The 8,635-nt window shown below is 38.9% G+C and overlaps 1 long non-coding RNA gene across 1 annotated transcript; it reads right to left on the reverse strand.

Moving 5' to 3' along the window:
* Nucleotides 1–1,352: 1,352 nt before the first annotated feature.
* LOC119716096 (uncharacterized) lies at nucleotides 1,353–8,263 on the reverse strand. Its single transcript, XR_011807328.1, has 3 exons — nucleotides 6,970–8,263; nucleotides 5,475–5,545; nucleotides 1,353–1,489 (listed from the first exon to the last, which is right to left on the reverse strand). It is a non-coding gene; the product is annotated as an uncharacterized lncRNA (long non-coding RNA).
* Between the last annotated feature and the right edge of the window lie 372 nt (nucleotides 8,264–8,635).

Genomic DNA, 8,635 nt, shown 5'->3' on the forward strand with positions numbered 1-8,635 from the left:
GAGATGGAGAAAATAAAAAGGCACATAAATACAAGAAAGCCAGCACCAAACTTTCTCCCTGCCACATACTAACAGTGAATTGAGACAATATAATGATTTATGAGAAGCTCACTGAAGAGCATAGAACTTTGTATTAGACTTTGAGAAAACATATGGCAGATGAACAGGAAATGAGATGAAGAATAATAATTGGAAGCCACTACATATCAATTTTGATGGTGTTGAGGGATTTCTTGAAACAGCAAAAATCCCATGGCTTGCTGTAGCTGAGCAAACCAAGCTACCAGGGCAACTATGAGAAGTTCCCATGACAGTGTTCCCACATCGCCCAATTGAGGGATTCAGAAAAATATTGTTACCAGTAGCTGGCTTCAAGGACAAGGTCTATGTGACTGCTAATCACAAGGGGGTTGTTTTCTTGCAGGTGGGGTTGTTTTCTTGCAGTTGTTTGTCTGAGTGCTTTTGACCAATAATCTTGTGTGAAACACTGTCCACCCCTGTTAAGTTCTCTATAAAAGTTAGGCTATTCGGGCAATAAAATGGAGCATGATCTGACTCTACTGGTGTCTGTCGTGCTTTCGGCCGTGCTTCCTGCAACATGATGGTAGTAGGAGATAACTAAGGATCATTTAGAAAAACCTGCCAGTTATTTTTGTGCTAATAATAGTCACAAAAATTGGCACTAGTACACTGATAATGGCATTTTGATTACCTGCATCTCCATGAGATCTCTCAGCTTTCCATCAATAAACTTTGTGGTGACAATTTACATAAGGTGAGATTGCTTTCCAGGAAGTGGTTATTATTACAGACAGTCAGGAAAATTCTTCCTGTTATGGTCAGATCTCAGCTATTTTGTGTAGCCAGGAGGCACAGCAATACAGATGAACCGAAGACCCTTCTCATTGCAGCATTCCAGGGATCTATGCGTAAAAGCACAATGCAACACAGGCTTGTCCTGTTTGTGCTTGTCATTAACAAGTGATTGTTGGAATAGTCCCATAACAATAACAGTAGTTATACTTGCAGAGTGTTGTGGGCAAAGCTTATTTGAACCCACATATATATATTCTTATTATCAGTACGTGTTCAAACAAACTTGAATTCATTTACCTAAATTGAAAGCACTGCCAAAAAACTTTTCTCCAATGGTCTTCCTTAAATTCTTACATCACATTTTTGATCCCGGGATATGAAAGCTCCTTGAAGAGGAGTCAAGGTCTATCTTCATTGTACAAATGCAGATAGAGGGACGAGTTGGTTGAACTCGCTGCCTTAGCAGTTAATACATCTTGTTACAAAATTCTGTAAGTCTGACTTATCCCTATTTCACATAATTTCAGGAATACTCATTTCATTGTGGTCTAAGTACTTTATTAGTCTGCAATGCATGCTAAAATGAAATAATCACATTGTATATGAAGCACTCATTTTCTCTATCCTGTAAAGGAGACAGCTGTCAAGGATGGGCGTTGATATATCACAAAAGCTAAAAAATTACAAAGAAAACACACATTAGTTACAAGTTATTGTCATGTAAATAATGCATTTGTTTCATAAATAGTGTCCTAATTGTCAAAAAAGACAGCATGAGACACAAACCAATGTGATTAGAATAAGATGTAAACAAGAATAAAAATAAAATAAAATAAAATAAAATAAAATAAAATAAAATAAAATAAAATAAAATAAAATAAAATAAAATAAAATAAAATAAAATAAAAAATACCACAGACAATAGCATTTTAAAGCTACACAGAATCCAATAATTTGCAAATTGGGCTTTCTATAGGAGGAAGTAAAAATAACAAAGAATTAATTCTGGGGGGGGGAAAGAATATGATATTTGAATAGCAGGATGCTGAACAAAAAAAGTGATTTCATGCTATAAAAAGTAAACAATAATGAAATGGAAGATGAATTCTCTTAAGAATGATTATAGGGAATTAGAGATGAAGGACAAAGGAAAAAGCAAATATATTAAATAATTACCATCTGCCAGCATAAATGAGGAGAAAGTTGAAGAATGGAGCTTCGCTGAAATTAAGAAATGATTTCCAGAGAAGAGCCCCTTAGGAACTCCAAAATGCAGCCACAAAATAAATTATGACTAGTCACTTTTACAGTTGTCAGAAAGGTGAGTTGCTTTACAAATGCTAAAATGACAAATCATGGAGTGACTGAAAACCTTGAAGGGAAATGTAGCTTAAAAACTGAAATATGAATCACTGAATTAAAAGAATCATGTGTTTTATCCATTCATGTAAAACACCTGTGGATTGAGTCAGCTAATTAAACCATTCAAAATGGAGAAGTTGAAGTATGAATTGAGAGACTGCCTCTTTTTCCTGAAGGAGAACATTTAAAGAATATGTAGACAAATATTTTTAAAAGTACCATTGATTGACTTGATTGACAAATGGAGTGTTCATGATTAAAAATAAGATACTTTACTTTAAGCAGTTATCTTACTTTATTGGATAGAAGTGTATTTTTACGTTGTATATATTTTATGGAATAGAATAGAATAGAATAGAATAGAATAGAATAGAATAGAATAGAATAGAATAGAATAGAATAGAATAGAATAGTTCAGTTGCAAAAGACCTTCAAAGATCATCCAGTCCAACTAACTGCCTGACCAATTCACAGCGAACTGGAAGTTAAAACACATTATTGAAGGCACTGTCAAAATGCCTCTTGAAAACTGGCAGGCATTGGGCATCTACCACCTCACTAGCAAGCCTGTTTCAGTGTTTGACCACACTCATGGAAAATAATTTTTTCCCAATCTCTAGTCTGAACCTGCCCTGGTGCAGCTTTGTGCTATTCTTACTGGTTATCACAGAAAAGAGACCAGCACCTCCCTCTCCACTTCTTGTCCTCAGGGGAGAGCAGTGAGGTTGCTTTGCAGCCTCCTTTCCTCCAAACTAGATAACTGTGGTGTGGTTTTACCCTGCTGGGCAGATGAACTCCACCACAACTGCTCTCTCGCTCCCCCTCCTCAAAGGATTGGATTGTGGATCCCAAACCATGCGCAATATTTAAGGTGAGGCTGCACCAACACTAAATACAGTGGGCAAGTCACCTCTTTTGATCAGCTGGGTATTCTGCATTCAGTGCATCCTAAAATGTAGTTTGTCCACTTGGCTGCCAGGGCACACTGCTGTCTCATGCTGAGCTGCTGCTACTGCTGTCAACCAGCACCCTCAGATGCTTTTCTGAAGAGCTGCTTTCTAACCACTCTTCTCCCAGTCTGTAACTGTGTCCAGCATTACCCTGTCCACGGTGCAGCACCCAGCATTTTCCCTTGTTGAACTTCATGCTGTTGCTGATTGTCCAATTATTTTCATGAAGAGAAAAAAATAGTCTGTACTCTCAGCAGGTATGAGCTAAGGCATAGGCTTACTGTGGAATATGTAATCAGTAGTTTAATGTCTCTGTGTAAGATTGGTGGTTATCCACTGGTGGTTAGCCAGGTTTTGATATTGAGTTCAGAGAGGCTTGAATATCTTCCCTCCTTTTGCAGCAAACTTTCCACGACATAAACTGCCTGTTGCTCTACAAAACATAATAGCACTTAGCTACTGGTTTTCTGAATGCTACTAAATTGAAATAATCACTGTAAAGTTCTATCAAAAAAGTTGAGGAAAAGGGTGAATCATACAAGTAGATATGAAACAGTCTGCTGCATTAACGTTGCTTAAAAGTAGCCAAACACACACACACACACAAAGAATGGGGAAAACATTGAAAAAGTCCTTCAAATGTGCCATGAAATATATGGCTCCCAAAGAGAAAATGAATAGAATGCCGTCAAAGCATGCTATGGGAGGGTACCGTAACTCTTAGGAGGTGGTTTTATTGCTGTGGAAGGCACTTTTTATACCTCAACCAGAGCACTTTCTGCAGCTTTTGTTGTAATACCTCAGCAAGAACATAATTGCCCTTGAGCTAGTAAGAAACATAGCAACAAGAATAATATCCTTTGAGATATGTCACAGAAAGGTTAAAGGAGTTTGGTCTAGTGCAGTACAAAGGGACTTTGTAACAAACTAATTGAAGTTTCTGGGTCTATTAATAAACTATCAGCCATCATTTGAAGAATGAAAAACATGGGGAAAAGTTTATTAGAATGGTTTAATTTTAATATTTAGCACACTAAAGCACACAACATGCAATAGACCAGATGCTCATCTGGGGAAACTTGAGGTCAGGCTATGAATTCCATCAAATCATACTAATTTATACCTGCTGAGGATCTATCTTGCAATTAAATTTTCCTCAGAACATTCTTGTTTATATTAAACCTTTCCATTTTAGTAAGTTATTCTACTTACTAAAAAGGATAAATAATTCCTTCAATGTGACACACAGAGTGAATGTCAAGAGAGTTTTTTCTTTGTTTTATTTCTCCCTTGGTGTCACATTTCCTTTTCTACTGGTCTCATTCAAAGTCCACTAAGCAGTACAACCAAGACAGATTGGCATAGGGTTCTTTGATCAATTAGGTTTTAGGCAGAAGTTGTGGGAAGACTTTTTCTTTTCCATGACACAGTTCAAGCATTTTGGGATCTTCTCAATGTCAAATTTAATGTAGTTGTTTTCTTTATTGTAGTGAAATGCTTTTCCTATGGGAAAATACTTACATGTACTTTGGAAAAATACTGTCCTTACATCAGATATTAAACCACATGTTTACCTGACATGATTTCAAAACTTAAGGTTAATCTAGAATGACATGTACTTTGTAACAAAACAAGACCTATGGTTTCATAACACCTTCTGTGCCAATGGTTACTTTTGATGGGAAACTTTTCCATAATATATAATTTGAAAAAGTTTATTATGTGATACTAATTTCAGAGATACTTCTGAAAACATCCTTGGTTAGACCTGGGCTAAGACAGAATCACAGAATCATCTGGGTTGGAAGAGACCTCCAAGATCACCTAGTCCAACCTCTGACTTAACACTAACAAGTCCTCCACTAAACGATCCTTGCACTCAGTTTTGTTGAACTTCATGAGGTTTATACAGGCCCACCTCGCAAGTCTGTCAAGATCCCTCTGGATGGTGTCCCTTCCTTCCAGCATGTCAACCACACCACAGAGCTTGGTGTCATCCACAAACTTGCTGTTGTGGTTTAACCCATCTGACAGCTAAGCACCACTCAGTTGTTTGCTCCCCCTCAGTGGGATGGGGGAGGGAATTGGGGAAAAAAAGAAAAAAAAAAAAGTAAAAATGTATGGATTGAGATAAAGACAGATTATTAAGACAGAAAAATAAAGAAAAAAAATACTAATGATAGTGATAATAGTAATAATTATAATAATGTGTACAAAACAAGTGATGCAATTGCTCATCACCCACTGACAGATATCCCATCCCACCCCTGAGCAGTGGTCCACCCCACTCTGTCCAACCTCCCCATATTAGCTGCTCAGCATGATGTCATATGGTATGGGACATACCTTTGGTTAGTCTGGGTCAGCTGTCCTGGTTCTGTGTCCTCCCAGCTCCTTGTGCACCCCCAGCCTCGTCACTGTTAGGGCAGCATAAGAAACTGAAAAGTCTTTGGCTAAACACTACTCTGCAATAGTTAAAACATCAGTGTATTATCAATATCATTCTCATCCTAAATCCAAAATACAGTACCATATCATCTCCTAGGAGGAAAATTAACTCTACCCTAGCCAAAACTAGGACACTTCCTGAGGGTGCACTCAATCCTGCTGTCCATACTACCAACAAAGGCGTTAAATAATACTAGTCCCAGTATAGACCCCTGAGGGACACCATTTGTCACTGATTTTCACTTGGACATTGAGCTGTTGACTACAACTCTCTGGCTGTGACCATATAGTCAATTCCTTACCCACGGAATAGTCCATCTGTTAAATCCATATCTCTCCAATTTAGAGACAAGCATCTCATGGGGAACAGTGTCAAATGCTTTGCACAAGTCCAGGCAGATGATGTCAGTTGCTCTTCCCTTATCTATCAATGCTGTAACTCCATTGTAGTAGGCCAACAGGTCATGCAGGACTTGCCCTTAGTGAAGCCATGTTGGCTATCACCAATCACCTCTTTCTTTTCTATGTGCCTTTGCATAGTTTCCATGAGGATCTGTTCCATGAAGTTGTTGGGTACAGAGATGAGACTGACTGGTCTGTGGTTCTCTAGGTCTTTCTTTTTTTTATTTTTTTCCTTTACAAAAAATGGGGGTTACCATTTTTCTGGTCATTGTGAACTTTGCTACTACAACTTTTCAAATATGATGGATACAGGTTTAGCAACTCAGCTGCCTGTTCTTTCAGGACTCTCAGATGCCTCTCATTAGGTCCCATGGACTTGTGCACATTCAGGTTCCTTAGATAGCCTTGAACCTGATCTTCTGCAGTAGGCAGTTCTTTATTCTCTCAGTCCCTACCCTAGTCATCATTACTGTTTATTACATCCAGCAACTTTACAGCCAGAAGCACATCATATTTAGAACCTCAGTGTGGAGCTCCAGAGCAAGCATAAGATTATCCCTGCTCCAGAGAGTTAGCCTTGATTAAGAGCTAAACTCTCACCCAGGTTCCCTCTCACTTCCCCTCCTCAATAGGACAAGGGAAGAAAATAGAGTGGAAAAGTCCATGTTTTATGACAAAGCCAAGGTGATCACTTATTAGCAAATCAGACTCAACATGGGGAATTTTCTTTACTGACAGTTAAAATATATTTGGTATTAAGAAAAAAAAAAAAAAAGACAAAAAACAACAACAACAACAAAAAAAAAAAAAAGACAAAATGAAAACATCTTCCCCTTGCTTGCTTTCCCAGGTTCAATGTCACCCCCTCATATCTGACTCTTCTACCTGCAGGTGGCACTGGGATGGGATGGGATGGGATGGGATGGGATGGGATGGGATGAGGGCTGTGCTCAGCCCCTCCAGCCCCTCTTGGCTGCCCCTTCCCCCTCACCTGTGGCCCTGCTCCAGCAGGGGCCCTGCACCGGGCTGCAGCCCTTCAGGAACACCCTGCTCCCGCGGGGGCTCCCCACGGCCATAGCTCCCTCAGGAAATGTCCCCCTGCTGGGGTGGGCCCTTCCCGGGCTGCAGGTTGGAGATCTGCTCCAGCGCGGGCTCTGCAGGGCTGCCGGGGAATCCCTGCTGCCTGTGGGCCTGGAGCCCCTCCTGCCCTCCTCCTCCTTGGGCCTGGGCCCTCTGCTGCTTCGCCCTCACCCTGGGCCTCCTCCTTGGCCTGTGCTTGCTCTGCCCTTTCTGAAAAAGACATTGACCCGTTAGAACTGGCACTGCTGCTATGCTTTTGCTGAAGGTATACCACTTAATAATAAGGATTTAATATAGTTGTTTTTTGTTGTTTGTTTGTTCTTAACCTATGTGAGGCTTAAATGGCTACAAAATAGGAGGACGGGAGGACAAGGAGATGCAGATTTATCTGTACACCTACAGTCATATACACACGGTTTGCCTGGAGTTTACATACTATACTCAAACAGCACTATCAGTAAAGGGTGGAGACAAAAGTACCCTCGCCACTTGCCCCAGTTAAATGCACTTGCATTGCATAGTAGTGCAGTAAATGGATCTCGATTTGGATTTATATGCTATATAGCATGAGAAAGAGAGGAAGAATTTGCACATCAGACAATCACACCTCTTTTCACTTGTTGATCAGCAGTTGCAGCTCACTTCAGACTTAAGTGGGATTATATGATTTACCTTTCCTTTTCAGCTTTTTCTTCTTATCTGTGAGAAAATCACACAAAAGCAGCTATTTCTTTCTAAACAGACTGGGAAAAGTAGATGGAAAAGGAAAACAACAACAGCAAAAAAGATACTAAATCAAAGATGACCACATCCACAACCGAACCTACATATTTTGTACCCAATTTGAAATGTTCCCTTTGCTTGAAAATGAAACCAGTGAGGCAGATGGAAAGCAAATGAATCCACTGGGCTTGGATACTCCCAGGCAGCAATGAGGAAGACTGAATTTTTCTTTGTTTCTCTGAGTAAGTGCTGCATAAACTAACCAAGCATTGCTAATCATTTTTATAGAGTTGATATGCTCAAAGGAGATCCCATTGGGAAGCAGAGTGTTAGGGAACAGGACTTCATGCTTTGCTCATTTTTAAAGAAGTGCAGCAACAAGTTTTTTGAAATGTAGATGAAATCAGAAGGATTCTATTAGTAGCAGTAGGAAATAAAGATAGATTTTAAATGTATACCGGCTAAGGAAAGCAACCACTTGTAAATAATGGACTCTATTTGAAGACTTGGTGAATATGTTTTGATCAAATCATGGCACTTTATTATTATTTTTTAAGTTCCCCCCAGATTATTCCCCATTTTATTGAACACAAATAAAGCTGAAAATATAATGATTAATGCAAAAATGGATAATTTAGTCCTTTTAGTATGGCAATGAATCTGTGTTCTCAAATTTGAGATAATTAAATCTTCCCGATTTCCATGAATTCAGTGTTTACTGTGTGATAGTTTTTTTTCTGTTTGCTTAGTTTTGTTTTTGTTTTTAATTATGTCATTGTAATATCCTATATTTCACTTAAAAAAAACAAACAAGCAAACAAACAAAAAAAAACACATACCCCTATTCTTTATGC

Source organism: Anas platyrhynchos, chromosome 2 (genome assembly GCF_047663525.1).
Source record: "Anas platyrhynchos isolate ZD024472 breed Pekin duck chromosome 2, IASCAAS_PekinDuck_T2T, whole genome shotgun sequence".
In the NCBI taxonomy this organism is placed as follows: Eukaryota; Metazoa; Chordata; class Aves; order Anseriformes; family Anatidae; genus Anas; species Anas platyrhynchos.